At 37.0% G+C, this 26980-nt stretch overlaps 1 protein-coding gene across 1 annotated transcript in view; it reads right to left on the bottom strand.

The window, feature by feature from the left end:
• LOC118739302 (ecdysone 20-monooxygenase) overlaps positions 1-24041 on the bottom strand; it is a 53288-nt gene extending 29247 nt beyond the window's left edge. Inside the window, exon 1 of the mRNA XM_036470547.1 lies at positions 23515-24041. The gene's annotated coding sequence lies outside the window, so the exon portion shown is untranslated. The remainder of the gene's footprint in view (positions 1-23514) is intronic.
• Between the last annotated feature and the right edge of the window lie 2939 nt (positions 24042-26980).

Genomic DNA, 26980 nt, shown 5'->3' with positions numbered 1-26980 from the left:
TTAAACTCCAAAAAATTTGATTAATTACGAAATAATTATATGAAATACCATAAACAAAAAAATAAAATAAAACAAAATTTAATACAATAAAATAAAATGATGTTTATGTTAAAATACAAATATAAAATAAAAAAATTGCGTTTACTACTTCAACAACAAAACAAAACTTAAAACCTTATTTTACCTATTTAAAAACGCGTTCTCCTCATTTTAAAGTTAAAATGCTTTTTTTGCCATAAAATGCATTTTAAGTTGACTATAACAGAGTTAAAATGGTGATTATAATAAAACACAATTTTACTCGTTAAAACCTTTTTCTAACTTCTCTATGACTACGGGCCAATATACTTACAATATGCGAAAATCAGGCGATTAAAATTTTTTTGACATCTTCAAAATATTTTCATACTAAAACTATCCTTAAATCTATCTCTTGTTTACTGTTTTCATACTTATGTACATGTAAATAGTTAAGAAATGAAGCCATTTCAAAATCATTTCGATTGATACCCAATTATAATAATTCATTGAAATTACTGAACATTTTGAATTTTACTTTTTATACCGTTAATTCCTATAATCCAAGTTGAATTTAAATTTTCAAACATGTGGAGTCCCTGCTATTCATATGTTGCTTAGAAATAAAGCCTTTTCAAGACTCTTCCGATTAAAACATAGATTGTAATAACTCATTAAACTTATAATATAATTGTATTTGAATTTAGTTTAATAACAGGTGGCAACCCTCTTCAAAGACTTTGGAAAACTCTACATGTTTAAGCTGAACATTTCTAATTTAAACTCGAGTTTTAAAACAGGTGGCAACCCTTTTCGAATTATTTTCTTACTAAAACCCTATTAAATCCCTCTTGTCTGACGTCCATATTGTGATACATATTCCAATTATCAAATTCCTTTAATTCAAGAAGAATTTGATTTTTCAAACAGATGGAAGCCCTCCTACATGTAGTTTAGAACTAAAACCCTTATCAAAAATATTTTGATTGATACCCATATTGTAGTAATTTATTTAATTTAAATGAATTTAATTTTTAAACGGGTGGCAACGCTTGTAAAACACCTCCGTAAAATGTTTAATGTTCAACCTGAAGGTTCCTTAGCAATCTTTCATTTGACACCCATATATTAATTTTTCAGATAGCTTGTGAATAATTAATTTAAATTTGGCTTTTCGAACAGGTGGCAACCCTTTCAAACTACAACTTTTTTAAGCCTCTTGTCATCCATTCTTTAATATAATTTTCAAATAAATAATTCCCTTAATTCAAGTCGAATTTGATTTTTTCAAACAGGTGACAGCCCTCCTCCATTGAAATGGAATTGTTTTTATATATGTATATGTATCTGTACCAAGTCCTTGTACTCTATGAAAATTTCGTTTTATGGGAGATGCCACGCCCCCTCGTATAATCGAGATTAAATCTATCCTATATTTTAAGTTTGGCTAAATGGTTCCAGTGTACAAAATTCAATGGGGATCGGTTGAGTAGTTAAAGCGTGAAAACGTAACAAATAAACAAACTCACTTTCGGATTTATAATATTAGTAAGGACACCTTACTATAAGCACCTACCATAGATATGTCTGTATACCAAATTTCAAGTTCATGTGACTTATGGTATCGAAGTTATAGCTGATAAAAATGTCCACGCCTATGGGATGTGCCACGCCCCCTTAACGAATCGCATTTTTTTTCTTCCTATTATAAGCCCAGGTGTGATAGCAATACTCTGCCAAAATTTCATTCAATTCTGTCCATCTGTTTAGGGTGCAACCTGGCACATACATACATACATATGTACATACATACATACTTCTACAAATAAATAGTAGATATCTATCATTATCCCAGTGTATAAGAATTTTAGGAATATCTCGTCCACAATGCCACGTATCGTGTACATTTTTAGTCCCAATATTTATTTTCAATTGGCTGAATTGTATTCTAAATATGAGCCAGATCGGCAAGAAAATTCAGTTTTTAGGAATATTCCGACCCTAGCGCCGCCTAGCGAGAGCATTTTTGATCAGAATATTTCTTTTCTAGGTGCTGACACATGTTCCAAATATGAACCAAATTGGGCTAGCTGTTTAGTAGTTTAGTGACATTTAATGTACAGAAAACTCTATGAAATTGTGAAATCGTGATGTCTCAGCATTCTTCATTTTTCGGCAACAACAACAAAAAGTTTAACATTTTTTTTAAATCGAAAAACCTTCCACACAGAAGGTCCAAAAAGTACTTTTTACAGAATTGAAATCGGATCAGCTGTTTGATCAGGCATCGCCGTCATACGAAAGACATTTTATTTTTATATATATAGATACTTAGATGCATACACACATATGCATGCACATTAGGGTGCATCACTCCCCATAAAAAAAAAAATCGGTACTATTTTTCCATTGGAAATAGAAAATGTATTTAAAGACTTCCGCCAAAATATTTTAAGAAAACTATTAAGATTTACCCAGCTCACGTAAATTTATCTATTTGAAAATTCCTCGAAACATCGAGTTTCTTATAAATAAAGTTAGTTTTTGAAAACGTTTTTTTCCTAAAAAAAAATCACCTCAGATAATAGAAGAGTTTAAAAGCTCTATATAAAAATGTTTGACGGAGTCAAAACAATGTGAATTTTTGGTGTTATTATCAAAGTCGGTTCAGTCTGGCGGAATGAAGTATTTAATTCCGGGGGAAAAACCACAACTTTTCTGGGTATTGCACCCTAATGCACGTACATTCCTCTGAACATTAAGAAGTCTATGGCCATAAACGAAAATTCTATTTTTCGAGGTTGGAAGCCTTTGAAGGCTGATAACAACCGAATGCGTGTTATATTTAAAAGATAAATGAGTTTGCGCTTCATTAAAAATAAAAATTTGCTGCTTGACGGTTAAAGACTTGTCTAAAAGTTTTGTTTGTTTGCCGTGGCAACAAACATTTGTTGAATTGCTATTCATACATATGTACATATAAATAGATATAAATTAAGCTTCTTGTATAAACAGTAATCGGCGTACGTTTTCACTTTAGTTATTTCGGCAGCCATTAGTTGCTGTTGTTGTTGACACAACCTTATCTTTTTATGATTAGCGACGCTTATCGCTATACGCTTGATGTGTAATTAACTTGTTAACAGTAATCTACTAACAATATTTGAATTTTCGCAAAATTATATGATTTGTTGATGTCGCAAATATACTTGGCATTGAAAATAAAAATATGCTGGGTAATGGAATAATATAGTGAGTCTTAGTTATTTATCGCATAGTTAGTGAAGTAGTTCAAGTTCACACTAATCCTGGACGTGAAGTGGCAAACAAATAAATGATGGAATGAAGAAATTTGACACTTTTTAAGGTTCACTCGAAGGCTTGAAAGTAGATTTTGCGTTTCGTTTTTCAAAGCTGGAAACAATTTTGACTATAACAATTTTTGCTCAGTTTTTAGTACTTTAAACAAGTAATTTTTAGCAAAAAAAAACCGACTTCAACTCCCATATAAAAAAAAATATATATATATATATCTCATGATCCACTGATCGGATCTCAACCAGATTAGTATGGGACCACCTCTGAGACACTACCTTTCCGATGCAAAAAGAATTATCGAAATCGGTTGACGTGGTCCAAAGTTATGCGGTAACATACATAAAAAAAAAAAAAAAAAAAAAAAATATTCCGACGAACTGATAACCTCCTCCTTTTTTGGAAGTCGGTTAAAAATTGCCATACATTTAGGGGCACATAATTTTCTGGGCAGTAAAAGCTGGGCATACATTTGTTGATATTGGAAAACTAAACATACGTTTTTGTTGTATTCAAAATTGGACATTCAATGCAATGTGGGTATCAAACTAAAGAATCCTTAAAAGGCCTACAGTTGAAAATATGTTTGAGGAGGGTTGCCACCTGTTTGAAAATATAACTTAATTAAATTGGTAAAAGAAATGAAATGTTACAATGTGGGTCCCAAACTAAAGGCATTTGAGAAATCTTGATTTAGAAATATTTCCGATATGATTATGCCCTATCTAAAAGTAAAGACTGCAAAGATTGGAACTAAAAGTGTAAGAGAAAGCTTTACTAGAGATTTTTTTTCATGTTTCCACTTATTCAAAAGCCGAGCAATTTAAATGAAGAAAGAATTTACAAAATGTAATCAAACGAAGTGATCATATTATCAACAAAGAGTTGGTACACAAATTTCGCAATGAAAATATGCCATGAAATAACCCATAAAAGCTATTTAAAAAATCCTTAATGAAAACTTAAAATTGTTGTCACCATTCCCTAACATTATAAAATAGTTAACTTTTAATTATAAACAATTTAACTTGCCTACTACGAACTATATTCCGAGTAAAGAGAATGTGTCTGCTCTAGCGTTGAGTTTTTCCGACTTTCAAATATCTAAGAATCTACCTTAGTGAAATACACATCTACCTAACAATACCCACATTTTTCAGAATTTTTTTGCTAAATTAGATGAACTGCTTCGGGATTTTAGCAAAATGTTTCCAAAAATTAGCGAGAATAATTTGAATAACGTTAGATAATATTCTGAAGATTATGATTATTATTATTATTCTGATATCCTATTATATGCCCAATCAAACATCACCAATTAAAGCGTGATCAGAAGGGCATTTATGATCGCATATTGCAAATGTTAAGATTATAAGAGCAGCAGAACTGAACCACTCACGAAATAATTTGTACAAGGGCGAGTAATTTCTGGCATATGCCAATGACATCGACATCATCGGTAACAAAAACCTCGAAGTCTCTCCTGCCTTTTCCAAGTTGGATAACGAAGCAAAGCGATTGGATTTGGTGATCAACGAGGAGAAGACGAAATATCTCCTGTCATTAAACAAAGAGTCAGAGCATTCGGGCCTTGGCACCCACGTCACTGTTGCCAGTTGTAATTTCGAGAAAGTAGACAATTTCGTTTAGTTAGGAACCAGCATAACACCGATAATAATGTCGGCATCGAAATCCAATGCCGAATTACTGTAGCGAACAAGTGCTACTTTGGACTGAGTAGGCAATTCGGGATTAAAGTTCTCTCTCGACGTACAAAAACCACACTCTATAAGTCAATCATCATGGCAATGCTGGTATATGGCGCAGAAGAATGGACAATGACAACATCCGATGAGGCGGCTCTTGGAGTATTCGAGAGAAAGATCTTACGGAAGATTTACAGGCCCCTATGCGTTGGCGACGATGAGTACCGCAGACGATGGAACGATGATCTGTATAAGTTTTACAGCGGCTCCGCTGGCTTCGCCATGTCGTTCGAATGGGGACTGCGTTCTAGGTCTAAAAGCATTCGACTCGCAATCCGATGGTGGTAGCAGAAGAAGAGGGAGGTGCCCACTGCAATGGAAAGATTAAGTGGAGAAGGACTTGGCTTCACGTGGAATTTCCAACTGACGTAAGTTGGCACAGAGAGAAGCGACTGCCGTGCTTTGTCGAAATCGGATAAAATCGATTATGAGGTTACAGCGCCAAATAAGAAGAATCAAATGATAAATTACCTTCTTCTTGGATGCGAAGGAGGAACTAGGAGAACATTCCTTATAAGATTATGTCAACGGTTCGATAAAGAACTTACTTAGCCGTAGCTCTCGCTTCGTCTGGAACATCTACGACATTGTTACCAGGTGGAAACACTTCTCATTTAGCTCTAATGCTGCCATTGAACATACAAATCATCGAAACTCGCACGTGCAATATTTTCAGAACCTCCGGTATGGGAAAAATACTTACTACAAAAATGTTAACTCATTGTTTGGGATGAGTGCACGATGGCACATAGAAAATCTCTTAAGGTTCTTGATCGATCGGTGTGAGATTTGCATAGAAATGTTCAACCATTTGGGAATGCATTGATATTGCTCGCAGGAGAATTTATGGTAACATTGCCTGTTATTTCTCGATTGACACCAGCGGACGAGATAAATGCTTGCCTGAAATATTCAACACGTTGGCAAGACGAATATATGTACATACATTGCAGTTGACTACCTACCTAGCCTAGGTATTCTCGCGACAATTACTGAACATAGGGAACGGAAAGCTGCCAGTCAATGAGAGATTAGGACGAATTTTATTGCCTGATAATTCTTGTAACTTAGAAACATCGAAAGGAGAACTGATCGAAAGAATGTTTCCAGATATTCAAATTAATTATAGGCATCACGGTTGCTTCAGTGAACGAGCTATTCTTGGCGCAAGAATACGGATGTCTATCAACTCAATAATGTAATCGTTGTGGAAACAAATGAAGCAGTTAATTATTCAACGGATATTTTGAACTCGATTGATCTTCCAGGGATTACCCAACATTCTGAAATTGAAAGTAGGTGTGCCAATTATCATCTTGCGGAATATTAATCAGCCAAAACTTTGCAACGGCACGCGACTCGCACTTAAGAAATTCATGAAGAAAGTAGTATAAGTAAAGATTTTAACGTGGCCTTTCATAGGTGAAGAATTGCCATGATACCGGCCGATACACCATTTCAATTTAAAAGATGGCAAATTCCAATTCGATTGGCTTTCGGAATCGCTATCAATAATGCTCAAGGTCAACCTTTGTAAAAGTATGGTTTAGATTTAGATGCCGAGTGCTTCTCACATGGAAAAATCTATGTTGCGTGTCGGCAAACCAGATAGCCTTGATATCTACGTAGAGAATGGAAAAATATTGTGTACCTATACACAAGTATTGCAATATCAAAACTTATCTGAAACGCATGCTTTGTTTCGTTAATCATTTACCTTCCATGTAAGAGGAATATGCCACAGCAAAGCGTGGCAGGGTACAGCTAGTACATTATATTATTTATCACGCATGTAATGCATTACTACTTTTCCGACTGGGACGGTGTGTAAATTTGCATTCATTAAGAGAGGAAACTGGTTGCCTATCTTAATATGCGCAAATTTAAACAAAAATTTTTTAGAGTGTATGTTAAGGTCTAATAATATGTACTCACTATGTTCCGTTCTTCGGCGCAGTCAATGCCCGTAGTCTAATTAGGTCCATTCAATAACTTTTCCAGTAAGTACTTGCAGCGAGAGTGTTAAAGAAAAATAGAGAGTAAAATTGAGAGCAAGAGAAAAGTTTGAGAAAAAGTTATTGAACGCAAAACTAGTAAAAACTTGCAACTTAAGCCATTTTGACACTTTCTGACGGTTAAGTTTTGGCGCGCAATTTTCTTTTTTAGTTGGGAATAGTTCCCATCGTCATAAAAATAAAAAAATATACAATAGATTTAAAATTTTCATCCATATTTTAATTTCACTAATTATGTTTCATCAAATCATCCTCTTAAACAGTTTGTTTACATTTGAATTTGAAACATAACCTTACTTTTTGACTCCTGCAAATTCCTGCTCGTAAAATTTTTACTTGCAAGAATTTGCAGCTCTCTCGGGTTATTACGCTCTCGAATTCGCTCTCTCTAGCAAATATTTTGGGTTATTGAATGCACTTCCAGTAAAACCTTGCAAGTAATAGTAACAATTCGTAACAATTTTTTGATATTGAATGGACCTATTGTTGATTGAAGGTCGAGTTGCTTAACTATCAGACCCAAGGTCTTTTAGAACGCTTTTGAAATAGACTTCAGACTTGAATTGTGGGAACTGGATGCCTGAAAACATGCTGGCGAAGTCTTTTCCCCATTACAGACTCTAAATCGAAGAAGCTTCATTATAAAAGGGAACTTCTTTTCCATTTGTGGAGTTCTCAATGTTTAGTAAGGTTTTGTGACAATGTCGACTTAAGGACGAAAAGCTCACAATTCTTTACTGGGATAATCTTAAGAAGGAGTTCTTATTATTGGATAAGTGGGATCGTCGGTACACACTGCCATTCTCTTATCGCCCAGACCCAAACCATAGCACTAGTTCATTACCAAAGCTCTTACTTAGGTTGCTCACTTGGTTGAAGGTGCACGAACAGCGACATTAAAATCACGATTTAGTTAGTATTGTCGAAATTCGAATATGCTTGGCATTTGAAACGATTTTGCAAATCACATAATTCTCCGCCTTAATGGCAATTATGTTCGTTATTGCCTTCAACAGTTTTCAACGGCTACAATAATTCTCTTTCCGTTGTTCTATCAAAGCTTTCTTTCTACGAATTTTATTTTAATTTACATGAAATTGAAATTCCGCTAGCCATTTATGCGAAATTCCATCATTTTCAATTTTTTTTTTTTTTGTTTTTTTTTTTTTTTTGGACTACCCAAACAACTTTTATCTGTTGGCCTATAACAAGCCAATTCATGTTTACATTCCTCTTATTTTCCACTGGACTTCCAAGCACACAACCAGCACTCTGTCTTGCCCACAGCGACACGCCAAGATTCTTTATTTCCAATGACCATTTGCGCAGCGGCGATTTACACCACCGCCACGCCGCACCGCACCCTTTTCCCACACTTTGTGGCCACGTCTTTCACTTTTCTGCGCTTCCACGGGCGGCGGCAGCGCTTGGCGAGTCTTAGAAACGCGTTAGAAGTAAAAGCCAAAACATCTAAGCAAAGCAGCAACTAAAATCGAGAATTATTCTATGCCCACCGCGCCATCGCGCGCCCGGCCTGCCACGGAGCCTAGATGAGGCCAACATGGGCAACTTTCAATGTTCATGCGGATAGAAAGCAGCAACAACAACTAAATACATACATATAGACATATGTATATAAAGGCCACAGCGATAATTATCGCTGTGTATGTTGTTAGCTTGTTGTTGTTGTTGTAAGTTTGTTGTCGGCTGTTAGTGGTTGTACTTATGCGCGACGTTAGAATTGTTGCTGCTTTCCAGCTAGTCGTTGGCAAAAATATTTATTTTTTTTTTTTGTTTGTTTTGTATATCGCAGTTGCTGCTATCGTTAGCTGGTTGCTTGGCAGTTTGGCTGCCATGAAGCTATTTGGACTTTTGATAGTGGTTGTTGGTCAGCAGTCAGTCGCGTCTTCTTGGTGGCGGTGAAGCACCATTTCTAATGCACGATTGTTTCTGCCTCTTCTTATTCTTCTTCTTCTATTGCTTCTTGTATTTATTTATTTTTTCCATGTTGTTCATGGAAGTGGAACAGGAATCAAGTAACATAAAAATCGTTAGAAGCGCCAACTTCAACTCTTCCGCTTCACGCACATCAAATGCGCGGCGCAGTCGACGGGGCAGTGGGCAGCAGTTGCTGTTGTTGTTGCGACGCCAGATGCGAACATGCTCGCTGCCACCTCATCGATTCTATCGACTGTGCAGCTTGCGATTAGTGGACAATGAATTGCCGTGGGCCCCAAAAGATGCGGCAGGCGGCAGCAATGTGAAGTCGGCGCGCCAGCTTTGGCCATGGCCATGACAGTTACAGTGGCACTGACGGAATGTCGGAACGATGCAGCGGGCCAGCGGCTGGCAGACAGTGTTGCTTCCCACCGTTTGGCCACTACTCGCCGGGCGTTAGAAATGTGGTTTTCGCTGTTAGAAATGGAAATATCCGCGTCAAGTCACGATTAAGCTTTTTTGGGACAGTTGAGTTGCAAAACTCGTAGCCAGACGAGACAGGGGTAGCCGGTGCAGCATACGGGGGAGGCGTTGTGACATAATCGCCGCGCTTCGGCGCACAAACTCGTTGCTTAGCAAATAACAACAATAGCAAGAGAAAAGATGGGCTCAAACAGCTTGTGCGCCTGCGCATTTTTTGTTTGAAAGCAAACAACGCTGAGAAAGAATTTGGTGAAAAGAACAAAAACATGCTAATGGGAAGCGAAAAGAAAAAGTAAGGTTATTAAAAAACGAAATGACACTTAACCAGACAATCTACGATGTGCGGACCAACCCGGCCATAATCGGAATAGCCATTAATCGTTACAATGCGCGGGTGGTGCAGGGAGGGAGTGGTGGAGAGGGGCAACGATTGGAGCAAGAAAGTCATTTACATAAATAATGAGGTAAGCTTTCGTGGCTGGCGTTAAATAATATGTAGGTATAAAGTAAGATCTTTTCGATTCTATAAATATCATTTTTTGGACAAGTTTTTGTATGGAATTTTGGAGTTTTATTGTATTTTTGTTGTTATTTTCGGTAATTGCCTTATTTTTCCACTTCGTCAGCAATGAAAAATCGAAAAGCGTAGAATTGTTAAGCTAAGCCTTGGGTTAAGCGCTGTTCCTTTCATTTCGCTCTCGCTTATTTGCTGTAATAAAAAGTCAGTGTTGTTTTCTACCTTTCTTTGGTCTCACTTTATGGTAAAATTATGTAATTTCTGTAATTTTTTCGATTTTGGTTCTTTGACCGCTGAACGAACGTGATGGTTAAGTTTTTTGTTACACCTTGTCTTTTGCGCTCCCATTAATTTTTATTTATTTTTAATTCGTTTATTTATTTTTTTTTTAATTTCTTGGAAGTTTTGTTCTTTGTCATCTTTTTTAAAAAGGGGCTTTAAAAGGTTAAGGTGTTGTTGCAGCAGCTGGCTACTTTCCAGGCTACTTTTGTAAGCGTTTTGATGTTGATGCCCATTCGATTATTCGTCTAGTTTGAGATAGGCAATGGCAGAAAAACGGTTCGATTTCATCATCACCTCAGCATCTTCGAACCACTTAAATTGGTTCTGCTGTATATCTTCCCTCAGCTAACTTGAGAAGCTGGACTTAGGGCGGTGTACTTTTTTTTAGGCAAATAACGGTAGGTTCAGGAAACTTGCTATTTCCAGGATTTCGATGTTGATCTTGAAAAGTTACTGATGATTGCCCACCACTCAGATAACTCGCCCTCCACTGCTTGGGCCCTTGTGGGAGAGGGGAAGTGTAAGTGTCTTTTGATACCGTGGCGTGGAAAACGGCGTTGAATGCTTTCGAAAAAGTCCTAGTTAGCGATCTCTCATGTATCACCCCAGGACTTCAGGCCGATAAGTCTCTCCTTGCTTCTTTTAAATACGCTGGAGAGGCTGATCGATCTCAGGAAGCGCCTTTCCTTGAATCAGCATGCCTGCTGTAAGATAGGTCTGTTTAAACGGCCCTTCACACTGTCGTTCAGAGTATCTAGCAGACATTTCACAGAAGGAATTCGCGATTCCTCGATAACGAGGGGGCTTTTAATAATATTTTGCATGATTTAGCTCTTTAAATAAGTTAGAGGTCGGAGCCGACCTTGTAAGGTTTATTTACCGCTTGCTTTGCAACAGAACTGTCTCGTCAGAGTGGAGCAGTGCTTCAATCCGGAGATGTTTGAATAGAGGTACCCCGCAAGGGGGAGTTCTTCCACCACCGCTTTGAGTCGTTGTCGTCAACGACCCGTTAGTGCCTCAGGAAAGAAGTGGCTGTCTTCCCTAAATAGGCAGTCTTACTTGGGCTACGTCCTTCACAGTAAACTTTCCTAGAGGCCTAACGTAGAGGGAAGAGTCAATAAGGCTACGGTAGCTGGCTTTATTAAACTAAATTAAGAAAATTGTATTATATGGGGTACTCGTCTAGTGGACCGCACTGGACAAGGACCCTTCATCGTGAGGCAGGGTAGGGTACAAAGAGCCGCCTTAATTGGAGTCAGGGGGCCACTTCGAACCACACCTACTATGGCACTCAATGCCAAGTTAAATGTTGTGCCTATAGATATAGCTGACAAAGCCGGTGCTGCGCATGCCGCAGTAAGGCTAAGTGGGGTGGGCTTTAAGTTCACCTCGAGCTATGGGCATTCCAGTATTCTGAAAGGCTTGGACTTCCCACCGACTAGGACAGACCACTGCACGCCGGTTCTGGATGCGAATGGATCTTTCGCCATCCACATTCCAATGAGAGAGGACTGGGAGGGGTGCAGTATCTGGAATCGTGGTCCTGTACACTTTTTTACAGATGGCTCGAAGCTGAATGGGAAGGTAGGCGGAGGTGTCTTCTGCGGATAACTCTCCATCAGCCTAAAAGTTAGGTTACCGGATCACTGTAGCGACCTTCCAAGCAAAGGTGATCGCGGTAAAAAAGGCTTTGGATTGGTTTCTCTCTAGTCTAACACCCTTTAAGGAGGTGAATATTTATTCCGACAGCATTACTTCGCTATTAAGCTTATTTGGGTTCCAGGTCACAGCGAAATCGCTGGAAATTGCATGGCCGATGAACTGGCAAGTCAGAACTACTTGCGGACTAGAGCTCCCTGACCTTGGGAATTACTTCCGAAAAGAGTTCCCCTAACCTCGTGTGGTGTGCTTCTGGACAAATAAGCGTTTAGTCAGCTCAGTGAGCGCTGGGCGAAAACCTTGGAATGCAAGGTAGCAAAATCCTTTTGGTCACGTGTAGAGCGGAGGCGGTCTAGGGAGCTCTCAGGAGTTAGCAAGTTACATCTCTTGCTGTTGGTGGGATTGTTAACTGGTCATTGCGCGATAGGTAAGCACGCCGTAAGGCTGAATATCATCGATAACTTAGCTACATGGAGGATGATGAGGTGAAATCATCTCAACACCTGCTGCTATGGTGCCCTGCCTTTGCGAGCCTAAGGTTTAATCATCTTGGGTCACACTTTTTCACAGTTCATTCCCGATTTACTTTCGGGAATGGACATCAGTCGCTAGCGAGCACGGAGCGTTTCTCTTATACAAGAAGCCATAGGTGTCGTCTTCTTCCTTTATCTTCCCCCTCTTTCCCTACCACTGCGTCCTTTTCCCTCTCCGCTCTTAAGGGCATTGCAATGGACAGCATAGTAGAGTCTATGTGTGTCGCCATCTTCCGGAGACAGCCTAAAAATCTAACCTAACCTAACCTAGCGGTCTCAGTTGTTGATCTTGTTTTTGGGTGTCTCGGTCACGAACTGAGCTATCAAATTCGAGCCGCAGTTTGTTAGTGAACATTTCTTCGTGGGGCTGAATTGTTCAACTTTTTAAAATCCTTTTTTAAAGCCTTGTTGAGGCCGCCAAAGTTAGATAAGAACTTACAAAAAAAAAAGTACTAAAAAAAGTGCTGCGAGTGTTGAAAATATTTGCAAATAAATTAAAATAAGCTACGAAGATTTATAATTCTCGCACCTTTTTATCTTCAAAGAGATTACCGTGCTTTATTGTGCTTCATCAACGTCAATTTATGGCACAGTTATCTATTTTTACTTACAACTGCCTATGTGTGACGATCGCCGCTAAATAATACTTTTTTTCAGTTTAATTGTTGGTTCTTTCGTAAGCGTAGGAGTTCGATGCAAAGTTGGTTTGGAGATGAGCGGGTTTACGGCGTTGAAGTCGTTTTGTTTTTCAAATGATAAGGACCTTTGCTGCTGAAATCTATTGGCTTTATTTGTATAAAGAGAACTTTCTAAAGATTTTGCTAACACAGTTTATTTTCAGTTATTAACTATTCACATAAGAAAACGTTTCAAAGTACCCAGAATTAAGTAATTCCATTGCTTCCATTGGCAATGATCCAGAAGTGCATCCACTTTGAATATGCATATATTTTACATTAGGGTGCATCACTATTCGTACAAAAAAAAAGTTGAAAAAACGGTACTGTTTTTTTTTTATCGAAATTATAAATTTTATATTTTAAGACTTTCGTCGAAATATCTCGGTAAAATATTGCCATTTACCCGAGCGGGACCGATTTGAAAATACCTCCGAAAATCGCACTATTTCGATTCCGTTGTTAAAATTTTCAAACATTTTTATGCAGACCTTTTAAGCTTAAACTCTTCTATCATCTGAGTTGATTTTTTGGAAAAATATTTTTATGTAAAAATAAATTTTATTTATAGTAAAACTCGATTTTTGGAGGTCTTTTAAAATCGGCAAAGCTCACGTAAATCCTAATACGTATCCGAAATATTTTGGCGCAAGACTTCTTTAAATACAATAAGTTCTAAAATGATGAGGCGCCCCAATATAAATATTTATCTACATATGTTTATGGTTATCTTATTCTAATGAAAAGGTTTAAATAATCATTTCTAACTTCTAGTCTTGATTTTCAGCGCTTATACGAATGCGCTTCGCTTAGTGCGCAAATTATGTAAACACAAATCTCATAAAAAATTAATATTTATTAGCGAAATTGCCTATGCCACGCAATTGTTACGCCGATCGAGCGCAATCTCAGTAACCGGCGCATGAGACCAGTGACTTAACTTTTACGTTTTATTTGTATTTACTTACATACATACATATGTATATACATTCATACAAACATCGGTATGAAGTCGCTTCTGATGTGTAAAACTTTTAGAGAAAAAAAATATGGATAAAGAAAATGAAAAGCACGTGTAGTATGGATTACACAAACACACACACGTGAACATTTATTGACGAGAGTACGTGGAAAACTGCGATTATGGAAAAATAGAAAACCACAAGTTTATTGCACCACACTAAGTGAATGTATAAATTACAAATTTACAAACATATTTTTTTGCATCATTGTTTTTGTTGCATTTGCGAGGGTAAAGAGCAAAATGTTCAGAATCACTCAGTATTTACGTAATTGAGTGTATAAAAAATTTGTTAAGTGTTGCCAAAATTATTATTTGCCAAAACAAAACAAAAAAATAGTTTAAGTGCTAAAACTAAATTTGATAACCAAATCCAAATATTTTTTCCGGCCTTTCTACGATTCTTGATTTCAATGTTTAATTTTAATTTTTAATTTTTATTTTTTTATTTAAATTTTTGCTAACTGACTAAATTCTTATTCTTCGTAAAAATATTTCTATGTTAGGCGAAGGAAATGGATAAGAATTTCATTTTTTAGTGCACAGTGGCGCAAATCGTATCTACTAATTTACGTAAAATTAGGGTGTATATAAAATCTCACATTTTTGCCACAAGAATATCGCTCAGTAATTCTGTTAATAGCAATAATAAAAATTAAATAATTTACAGCGCCGATTAGTTTTGTCCAATCAGTAGATGAATTGCACGATAAGATTAGACTAACATGAGTTCTCACACCTCTAAAAAACAATAAATGCCTTGTACGATAAGAAACAGCTTATTGTACCTAAAGCGTGATGAATATAATACATACATGTACATATGGACATACATTCTGTGATAAAATATAACTTTTTTCAAGCAACAAAGAACACTCGAAATTAGCCATATAAAAATTTCAAGGTTGTGTTTTATTTTGCCAAATTTGCATGACTCGCAACATTTTTTAATTGCACTAAAGAATTTTTTATTAGCATTGAGAAATCATTTAAACTGGTATGGGAATTGTATAGGGTGATTCAAAGGGTGATGATGGCAGATCTTTTACAGAAATTATTTGTGATACCTTAATGTAATTTTTTAATTTTTTTCAGACAATTGGTATTACAGGCTTTGGCAAATTTAGTCATGGAGCCATACTCAGTAGAAAAACGCATAAAAGTGATCCAATTCGAGGGTGAGGTATCTTTTGCAGCAATTATTTGTGATACTTTAATGTTTTTTTTTTTAAATTTAATTTTTTTAAGACATTTGGAAAGGTTTTTTGAAAATGGTCATTCTGCAAGAAGTGCAATTTGGCGCATTGCGATGCGGATTCGAAAATTATGCCGGAAACGCTATTACGGTGAACGGACGTTATAGTGACATTTAAAAAAAAGACTGTTTATGGTCTGAATTAGATGACATGTACTTGGACAATGTGTTGTGTAAACCCGCTAGAAACAATGGTCCTATTGTGAACAAAGTACCAAGAACGCATTATCTAACGAAACAACGAGGTCAAATAGCCGCCTAGATCTTGCGATTTGATACTATTGTACGTCTTTCTCTGAGACTACGTAAAAAGTATGGTCTATGTCAATAAACCCTAGACGATTGCAGAGCTGAAGAACGAAATCAAAAGCGTTATAAATGTTATACAACCCTAACTATGCCAAAAAGTCCTGGAATCCTGTGTTTCCAGAGGATTCATGGTAAGCATTTAGCGGATATCGCGTTTCATACGTAAATGTCATAGACTGGCTGCCGGTTTCACCAGCAATTTAAGAGACAAATAATTTTTTGCATTTAGTCAGTTTTCATAATAAATCCAAGTAAAAATAATATCATTTACTACTTAAATTGCTTTCGTGTAACTGGCTATAAAAAGCACGTTTTATTTATAAAATGCGGTCGTTTTGTGTCACCCAGTAGAAGGCAACGCGACTATATTCTGATGACTAGAGCTATCAATACGGGATGGAAAATCAAACCTCCAAATTGTACTTAATTTCAGGGAAAAATTGTACCTAAAAGCTGACTAATGTACCTAAAAAATGAGTACGTACATTTTGTTGCACATTTCACATCACGTCAAATCTGTTTAGCAGTACCAAAAAAATATGAAGGAAAACTTGCAATCCGGATTTTTGGAGTCACTTGCTCTAATACGTTAAGCTCTATTTAAACTGAAAGAAGAACAAACATCGTCGATGAAATGTAAAAAGTCTTAACTATTAAAAAATTTATTGGTATAATGGCTTTCACCGAATTACAAGTCCCCACCTCGTTTGAGAAAAAAAAAATTATTAGTCACGACTTTTTCTATTTCAGTGACGATGTTTGTTACGTTTTTTTTTGCATTTCAGGTGACGATATATAATTTATATAAATCTTTTTAGACCGTATGAAAACGGGTTTTCATGGGCAAGAAGGGTAAGAAAATAATAGTTTACCTTAGCAATTTCAGAAAAATACGGTATGACTTCGGTCTGAAATATACACATAGAAAAATCTCTTATTAGCACAATTATATACCATATCGTTACCTAAACATGAAAAGGTGCTAAGTCCATTTTTTGAAATTGCTCAGAAGAGACGAGAAATCGTTGTCGTTTCAAATTATCTGTCATTTTGCATCAAAAACTAAATTTAAAAAAAAAATTGGACTTGACACCTTTTCACCTTTAGGTACCAATATATGTACGTACCCAAGTACATAACCGGTTTCAGATGTACGGAAAAGGCTAGTGAATTTTCGCGTGTTAGACTGAAAAGATTAGTGTGTCGAGGCTCATTCGTTCCACTTAAAAATGCGTGTTCACTTATTTCACATTTAATGCAATTATATTTGAACCTTTCGAGCTTTTACTCAACCTTAAGAAAGAAGAAAAAGGATTTTGTTTAGCGGAGAACGAGGAAAAGTCAAAGTACCTCCTAGCAACAAACAAAGGGAGCACGACACTATAAAGGTCTTTGTTTACTTAGGAGTAAGCATACTGTCCGTCAGAGATCGAACCTAATAGAATTTTGGCCTAAAAGGGCTGCTCAGACCAAATGTTATCGTCTGCTGTCTCGTACCTAAATTTATTCATTTATGTAATCCTAAAAGCAACTGGCTTTCTCAAGCAATTTGGCTACGTGTTTTTCACTTCTATACACTTCTTGTATAAGTTAGGCGACTGGAATGACCCATACTAGGATAGTCCCATTTATTTCGCAAGGTCAAAGGCAACTTATTGAGAACAACCTCAATAGCAGGAAATTCTTCATTGGCTGTGACAGGGACTTAATGTAACTTTTTTGAAATGAGCTAGCGAGTTAAAATTAGCTAAGTATAGGCTGGAAATCCCTTCCCTAAGGCAAATTTTTACAAGGTTGCGGATATGTATTAGAAGTTGACGCAAAACTTGCCGATTTTTCCCAAAGTCTTGTGATGGAAACGAATTGTAATATTCTTAGGAACTTAGTGTGGAAATCGTTTTATTTTTCACAAAAATCGATCACTAAGTAAAGCAGAATGATAATGAAAGAGAATATTCGACTTCTTCGTTGCCATTTTTCGTGCACGTCCTAGTCCTCGGTCGTTCAAAACAATTTCTCATGCAATGAGATACAAACGGTCGAGGATAGATAGTGATTTGTTTAATTTTATCAGCTGGTTACTCATATAGTAATACTGAGGCTACTGCAATAACCAACTTATTGACTTCGATGGCGCCTGGTTCAAGCAGAATATACACAATCAGACTTGTATGCATACTTGGTCGCATGTCAGTTGAGTATACACTATATGCGACACGTTGTTCAAACATCATTTCGTTATAATCGCTGAAGTGAACGAAAATTACAGCATTCGGATCTACGTCTTCCCAGCAAGCATTTAAAGGCAGAAATTATTCATACTGGACTCTTATTTCCCTCACATACGGCTTGTTATGGAGCCATATTTTTAGGTTTATTGGTGAATATACTAATACCGCTTTTTCCAATAAACAACTTTCAAAAGTTTCGTGGTGGCTTTCCTTTACGGTCTCGGCTCCTATTCTCCGGAAACACAGAAAGGTGAATTCTACTTAGTAAGGATATAATCCGCGGCTGAAGACCGCCTCCGCCAAAAGAACTTTTTAAATAAAAGCCTCCGGAGCCTGGCGTCTTCACTTTTATGCACAACAAATGGTACATACCCTTGGCGGCCCCCTCTTCTCCGGTAACACGGAAAGGCTCAAGCCAGTGCCTTCATTTACTCAAAACAAGCGAAAATTAATATTTCATATTTTGCATTTTTGTAAACGGCGGCTCATGATCTCTCTAAAATGGGATATGGGAGGAGCCGCGCTCCGCTCACCGCGCACACAACGTAAAGGAAAGTTTCTGTCATACATATATGTATGTATGTATGTATATATTCGTTTCTTTATTATAAATATCGTCACCTGAAATGCAAAAAGGCGTAACAAACATCGTCACTGAAATGGAAAAAGTCGTGACTAGTAATTTTTTATTTAATAAAAAAAAGAAAACTATTAAAATTTATTATTTTAATGTAAAGATATGACTTATTTGTGACTCCAAATGTTTGCTGGTTTTGAACTTTTCTATACCAATATGAAAGTTCTGTCCATGGCGTAATTAACAGTCGAAGTAATTTTTGGCCTTCGGCTGTCGTATAGTCAAATTTTAAAGGCAATTTTTCAAATAAGGCAGTGTCAAAATCTTTCTTCTCGCTTTAATTACTTCACCTGGTATAATTCCGCCAAGGTTCTGTCTGCATTGTGTACTATAAACGTTTATACCTGTCGCAACAACGAGCAGAAAAATTGAAAAATTTAAAATTTCTTCATACATGTCTGCAGAGCTAAAATTTGGTATGCACACCCGGCTATCCACGATGCGACGGTATGTCATACTTGACATGTAGTACAGACAAGTCTGCTTGTGTATATTCTGCTTTACATTTACGAGATAGCTTGCTGTTTTGAAACAAAATTTCATTCATGGTTGTTTGTTGTCGTATATGCAATTTCTTCTTTTCCGTTTATGCTAAAATCCGTTAATTACGTAACTTCACAAAATTTTTTTCGTGCGCTTTAGTTCTCCTTTATTTATTCTCCAGCCAAATTGCGAAATCATAATACATATTAAGTTACTTTAATTTCGAAAGTCTATACTACATACATACATACATACATACATAGCATTATAAGCATTTTACATAAACTGATTGGTGAATAATGTGGAGTGAAAAAATTCACGTGTATACATTTTTTTATAAACGCATGAAGCCATTGTTATGGCAGCTACTTGATGATAATGATGTAATTTGATCTAAATGAGCTGTAAAGAATTGGGCCTAAAAACTACTTCATGCAATTATTTTAAATATTTACTCCTTAAGCAAACAAACAAGCATGGCCTAGTCAGTACAATTTTGTAATAACATCAGCATTTTATTTTTTGGCAATGACTTTGCGAAAGCCTTAATAAATAAAAAATTAATATAGTCTAAACATAATGTCTGTTTGTGTCTACACAAAAAGAGGTTACATTTTAAATCTGCTTATTCATTTCTCAGTTGACGCCCACGGTGGCGCGTGCAGGTAAAAAAGTCAGCAGAAGTTTAAAACATAATTAAGTAGCTGTGCTTATGAACCATTCCCACTTTTATCTGTTTGAATGATAGAATTAATTATTGTAGCTTTTGCTAATCACTTAGTTGGTTAATTCCTTTTTTTGTTAATGTTTTTTTCGCAACACTCATGTTGTTCTTTTTATATGCACATATGTATGTATGGTCTGTATGCTTTGAGTGGCGCTTAATTATGAACGATTGTTCTTTTTTCTTCAGTCATTTGCTTAATATTTAAGTAATTAATTGATTACGTCAGAACTGACGTTTCTTTGTGTAGCCAAGTTCCTGGTTGGCCTCATCCTCCAACTTCAGATCTACAATATAGTTAGCTCGGAGCTAAAAGGTCTTGCGATTCGGAGGTCGCTCAAAAAGGGCACCCCATAGGAGTAGGCAAATAGATACAAGACTTTATGCGATCTAGTAGAACTCTCTTGCTTCACTAGTTACCTGTTTGAAAAAGGCAAACCTTGCCAAGGCTGAGCTGGTTGTCTTTACAAGACGGCATGAAGTGCTGAATCTCATAACTTTATTTTAAAAAATGATGCTAAGTATTTTGGTCAAGTTGCTTTGCAAAGACATAGCCGCACAGTGGACTGAGAGTGGCAGAAAGTCGTAGTTTCTAAATGTGTGGAAATATCCAACTAATGGTTGACCCGATTCTAAATAAGTCGAGGGAAAAAATCGAAAGCAAAACTGAGAATACACCAAACTTGCTGCTTGCAGCAACAGCAAATTTTTCTAAACTGGTTGCTTCGGCTGACAGTGTGTAAGCAAAAACAAACAGCTCTATAAGCTGAAGCAAATGAGATAATTTTTCTTTTTCGCTTTTGCTGTCTGCTTTTGCTGATTTATTTGTGTTAGTCGTAGTTAAGTAACTGCGAATGCATTGAAAATAGTCAAGCAATTTCAAAGCCTGCTTAATTGCGCTTAGGAACCTACAAAGGATACAAAAAGTGCAGTAAACTTAGGTCTATTTTTATGCAGTTTTTTTATGTGGATTTGAATTTATCAAACCATTTTTTCGCTATTGAGAGTTTTTATGACTTTTTTTCAGTTATTTATTTATTTCATTAATGATCAGTTTTATATGGAATAATAAGTGTTGAAGTGAATAAATAAATTGTTATTTTTTTTTGCTTGATATTGCCCCACTAGATATTTTTATGCGTTTTTTAAGAATTTTTTTCACGGAGTACCTGAATTTATGCGGGGATGCCTTCCCCCTGTTTTTGTATGAAATAACTTTTTTATGCGGTTTTTTTTTTGTGCGGCTTTCTGAAGAACGCATGTACCGCATAAAAAGAGACCGAAATGTACTGCATAAAGGTAAGGGAGACGCTTTTGTCCAAGCTTACAGACGTTCGAGAAGTGACCGTTATTGCATCAGTAGTACTTAAAGAAGCCGGTCCATGATTCGAGTCATCTCACGGCACTCGGTTGGCTATCTTAGGCAATCAATACCAGCTCGACGACAGTACTGTTACAGCAGACCTTTCATTCTGATGTCTAATGCCATGCAATTTTATACAGATGGCTCCAAACTTGAAGGAAAAGACGAAGCAGAAATTTCTTCGTCATTACTGAGCCTGGAGATATCTTTACAGTTCGCTGATCATATATGAAGCGCAGTGTTGCAAGATTTTTTTTTCAAAAAACTGTAAATTTTCACAAAATAACTAACTAAAAAACTGTGACCATCAAGGCGAAGGGAGTTTTTGAAAAATTAAGTTTTTTTTTTTGATTGTATAAAACATAAATAACAAAAAAAAAAACTATTAAAATGAACTTATATTAACCATTTAAATTATAGGTAACTAGCTAAGCAAAAAAAAAAAAAGAATTTATAAACTGGAACATTTAAATTACATTTGTTTGAATAAAATTCAGTTTTATTATTTTTCGTAAATTGCTTTGCTTTGAGCATTTGATACGATACCTTAAATTTAGTACCTTCTGAAGGATTTTTTAAAGAAATCTTCTAGTTTATTTCTTGTTTTATTCAAATTGATTTGCAAAAATATTCTTTCCAAATTTGTTGTGGCGACTGGAATAAAAAGGACAGCTGAAACCATTTGTTTCAAATAGGCAAACTCTGCTCTTTCAACATCCCCTTTTACCTTAAAGTTTGACTTACGAAAAACCGAAAGTAATTTAAAACACTGTAAGCTTGTCTAAAAAATTGTAATTTGAAGGAGAAGAGTTGGTGTTTTTTTGTTTTCGTATACAGTCAGGTAGCTCTGGAAAGCCTTTAGACTCACGAGTGAACATAGCAATGTCGCTTACTTAAAGCCGTAGATCTTTAAACGAGATGGCCCCATACACATGGAGGCTGAGTGCGAGGCTGACGAGTTAATAAGGAAAGATACGGTTACCCACATTTTCCCAAGGGAGGATATGTTATATTAAGCTCAGATAGAAATTTAATTGATTCAATTAACCTTCTAATCGAGTAACCGCTTTTTGGTGTTCACACTCAGTCGCTGCTCGATAAGCTACCTTGATGGAAAAGTTGGTGTTATCCTTTATTTAGTTGGTACATTTGGAACGTAGTCAAATCACTTTTCAGGAAATCAGTTCTTATTTTTATTCACATTTCAACGCATTTCCTGGTGTAGGTAACTTGTCCAATAGCTTCCTTCCTTTATGAAGTGGCACACAAATGATAGAAAAGGGTGGTCAAAGTAACGTAACTGTACCTGATTACGCCAAATAGTAAGTTAATATTTCTTTTTAGATTCACCTCCCAGAAAACATAGTTTTGTCTCGAACTGCGCGCAGAGATTCGTTTCATAGCCAAATTTTGCTTAATGTGAGTCCACAAGTTGATATGATAACGAAGAGTAGATTATCCTCTTATTTTCTTTAAAATAAACACATAAATACATTTAGGTACATTTTTCTTCTTCTTTTACGTAAATTTTTTCCGCAAATTAGGTACAATTTGAACCATCCTTGTTGGAATATCAGCTGTAAAAGAGGACCAGAAACATACCTCAAAGTTAAAATTTTGTATGGTAAATCGAGCTCAATTAGCGTCTTAATCGAGAAAGCTTGGCCAATTGCCGATTAGCGGCCTGTCTGAATATACTCTTAGGTATTCTAGTCATCAGCTTTATGCAGTATGTAAGGTAGCACTCAACTCATTTAGTCAATGAGCTGTGGTGCAACCTATACGCAATAGCCCTCCTGAAGCAAAGATCGGTGCTCTTAAATTTTTACAAAAGTGGAATATTGTTTTTTAAAAATACCCTACCAGACGACTGTATAATTGTTTTGCATGCCTAGGATAAGGCACACCAGAGCATTCTCGTAGTTGGTTGCTAGATAAATTAGGATATTGTCACATTACATTAATACACAGCTTCCACTTATTAGAGTCATAATGCTTGATCAGCGGATATGTCTACTATTGACTGCTAATCACAAATGTATCGTTATGTTGCTGGTTCATTCCCTAACCACCTATTTTATTACTGTCATGTCACGCCAGTCGCCATATTCTGAAAGCCAAACTAATTTGGGCGAAATCGATAGGAAGTTTATTTTATGAGTTTCAAGTGGGATTTCGAAGACACCTGGCGGTGGCTGAGCACTTAGATATCATTCCGGTATAGCACATCACACTTTAGAAAAGTCTTATCAATAAATTTTTTTTAGAAATATTTTTGAAATATTTACCTTATTTACGGTTTGAGAATCAAAATTTTCTTTTTATAATCTTTTCGTAACACCATCAAAACTTTGCCACAAATCTAAGCAGCTCCTTCACACACACATACAAAATATGTATGTAGAATTTCCAATTTTACACAATGGATCTTGGATCCTTATCACTTTTGATTCAAACAAGCATCAACGCATTTCCTAATGCATCACAACAAATTTATTTTATGCTTAATTGGAAGCATTTCTATTGCACACTTCTTCTTTTTGTATGGTTTACAACCGATAGTTTCAAATTATTTTTATCACTTTCTAGCTCATTAATTTTTGTTATATTCAGCTCATGATTTACGCAGACATTCTATTTGATACTCATATTCTTTTCGCACTGATATCCGTATCCGCTTTCTTTGCAATAAATACTTTATTTATTTTTTTTATTATTTTAGAAAAATGCTTTAACTACCATACGTGCGCTTTCCCGTTCTTATTGGCACTAGTTTCCTGGGATTGCTTGCTTTAGCCGCCTTCAAACCTTCAAATGCGCGCGTTTCTCAAAGACTGCAACTCGCCGGCAGATTGCTGCCTACTTTTGTGTGGCTGCATTGGCGGCGCTGCCGCCGACGTTCCATGAGAGTTGCGGCGATCTTTTCCGATCAGATCCGATCGTCAGCGCGGCATACGCTCGCCAACGATACGCTAAAATAACAAGAGCAAAAAAGGCGACGAGCGCGCATTCGTACGCACAGCTGTTCGAATCCGTTTGCTCAGTGGAGCAGTGGAGCTCCCCGAAACAAATACGAAAAAAAATAACCATAACAATACTCATATATAAACAAACAAGAAAGCGACAGGTTGCTGCGACACTAGCGAGACTGATGACGCGCAGCTGATGGCGTGGAGTGTGGTGGAGCTCTGTTTGGTGTATGGTGGCGCAAAAGCGACCGGCGCGCGCATGTATGTGTGATGGTGGCGTTGGTGTTACGGCAGCGCGTAAATATAATAATCAGTTAAAATCATAATAACGCCGCGTTTTTTTGTATTGTTGTTTTTTTGTGCCTTTCTTGTTTTGCTGCTGCTACTGCTGCACTTGCCGGCAATTACAATACAAGCAATGGCGCGGTGTTATCTGAGTTGAGATGCTGCGGAGAGCGCGAGCGCATGAAGTAATGCGCCAAAGCTGAGCGGGGAAAATTGTTATCGCTAAAGTCTGCGCTATTGGGTTGAGAAGCTGGCGCGCGTGTAGTGCGCGAAATTAATTGGCGATTGTGTTTGTTGTTGTACTATGTTGATGCATGCTGCTGGGCTTTTGTTTACCTTTTGAGCTGCGTTGAGTGATAAGACGCATGTGTATGCGAAAATATAAACATAATCTGGAAATTTGATTGGAAGTTCGCAAGATTATGTTGATTTGTCTCTAAAATCGGATAAAGTGCGGAAATTTGACGAAATTCAATGCGTTTTGGATTCTGAATTCTGCTTCAACTTCGATGCAGTGGCGCGTTAAGCACAATACTAAGTTTTTTCAGGCAAGCGTTCCCTACCGCGATCGCTTAGAACCGAGCGCGTTTTCATCACTCTAAAAGGGTAATAATTCCTACATAAAAGTATTTTTTTTTTGGATTTCTAATGACTTGTCTAACTTCACAACTAAAACTGGTTCACTCGATGATGAATGAATATTCCGCTTAAGTTCAGTTTTTCAATCTTCATCACAGGCTACCCTGGCAACACCACCTGCTTGGACATACCTGCTCAACAGGTCTTCAAAGCAGATGATTTTGTATTTCTTCTTTTCTAAAAACTCTTTACACTCCCAACTGAATCAAATACAGCCAACCTTTCCTTCTACCTTCTCACCCTTGGGTGCTGCATTCAACGCCCTTTGTACATTCCCTTTCATTGATCGCGTGCAACATTCTCAATCAGCTGGTCATAATCAGTGAATACCAGTTTTTTGTTGATAATTGTTGTTATTGCTTGTTGTTGTTGTTGTTGTTGTGGCCGAGCTGCTATCAACATCTCGTGCGTCGTTTGACTTGCTGTCTCCACACTGGCTTCCTTCTGACTGCTCTGCGTGAATCTGGCTTGTGAGTAAACCGACATCCTCAGCTGCTCTACTCCACTTTTAGATATTCTCTGCCAGTTTGGTGTCACGCTAGCTGCGCTCGCCTCTTTACATACATACTATATATGTATGTATGTATGCATGTGTAAGCACAATGGTATAAGTACTTTGTATTTCCACTGTGCGTTTGCTTTAATTACAACTCATTTCGCCTGTCAGTGCGCAATCATTAGATATCTAAGCTAGGGTGGGGATGGTGGCGGCATTTTCCTTTTACGCTTTTACACCGGACGCCTACACATATGCATACATAAGTACACATACATATACATATATAAGTAGTGGCATTTGTATCCGCGCAATAAATGGTTTCATGCAGTTCGCACTGCGTCGTTTTGGTTTATTTCACCGCGTCGCCGCCGTCGATCACGCTTGCTGCTCACGTGCAATACTATCAGCACCAGCGCGCCGCAACAATACAATCCACATGTACACGAGTGCACAAGTGCATAATCAACGCCGCCGTGCGACACTCTGCGCGCTCGATGTTTTACTGGTTTTAATGATTTTTACAGCCGCAATTCATTGGCGCTGCCACGGCAGTATCGTACACGCCGCTGCGTCAATGTTTACCCTTTGCGCCTTAATAAGTGATTATTATGCGCGTTCGCCGCATTGCGTTGATAATTAAATTACCACCCATCCCACAATTAACTCGACACTATTATAGCGCTGCCACTGCACAGGGGCCAATTTTTGCAAAAAGCTGGCCAAAAGTCGAAGCGTGGTGCAATTGTAATCAAACCTTGTGTCCGTATTTATTTTGGTTTCTGGTTTTAAATTTCACCACATATTTTCGAAATTCAAAGTGGCGGATCCATAATGGCCGCGTCATTTTGCCTTTCACAACATCTGAAAGCGCCAGATCGCTAGTGATTTGTGTCTGGTGTGGGAGAGATGCGGATTTAAAAGCTGACTGTTATTTAGAGGCTCGGGTTGGAGATGTGGTCGTGGTGTCTTTGATACTATTAGCAACTTCGGCCGGACTGTGTGATCTGCGCAAATCTTTTGTAATTCTCCGTTTTGTTCTCTCGCTCGCGTCCTCGAATTCTTTACAAGGTCGACTTTCTTTTTGGAGCATTTAGGAATATCTTGATTGTTCCATTCCATCATTTCTAGGTCAACTGTAAAATGCATCTGCAAGTCGTACGTAAATTGTAATAAATAATAAAAAGTTGTATGATTAGTTGAGAGTTGGTAATCGTACTTGTAATTTTACTACCTTCTGCAACCATTTTTTGATTTTTTTTTTACAAGGAAGCGTGCAGTTGTTCTGTTACTCTCGTCCCATTTTCTTTTTATAGTAGTAAGTAAATCTTCCATTTCCCTTCTTTGGTCTGGATGGAGCGTGAT

This window comes from Rhagoletis pomonella, unplaced genomic scaffold, assembly GCF_013731165.1.
Source record: "Rhagoletis pomonella isolate Grant_MI unplaced genomic scaffold, Rhpom_1.0 Rhpom_scaffold_00005, whole genome shotgun sequence".
Classification (NCBI taxonomy): domain Eukaryota; kingdom Metazoa; phylum Arthropoda; class Insecta; order Diptera; family Tephritidae; genus Rhagoletis; species Rhagoletis pomonella.
Note: the sequence above shows the minus strand (reverse complement) of the source record. Positions and strands in the feature narration are given on the sequence as shown.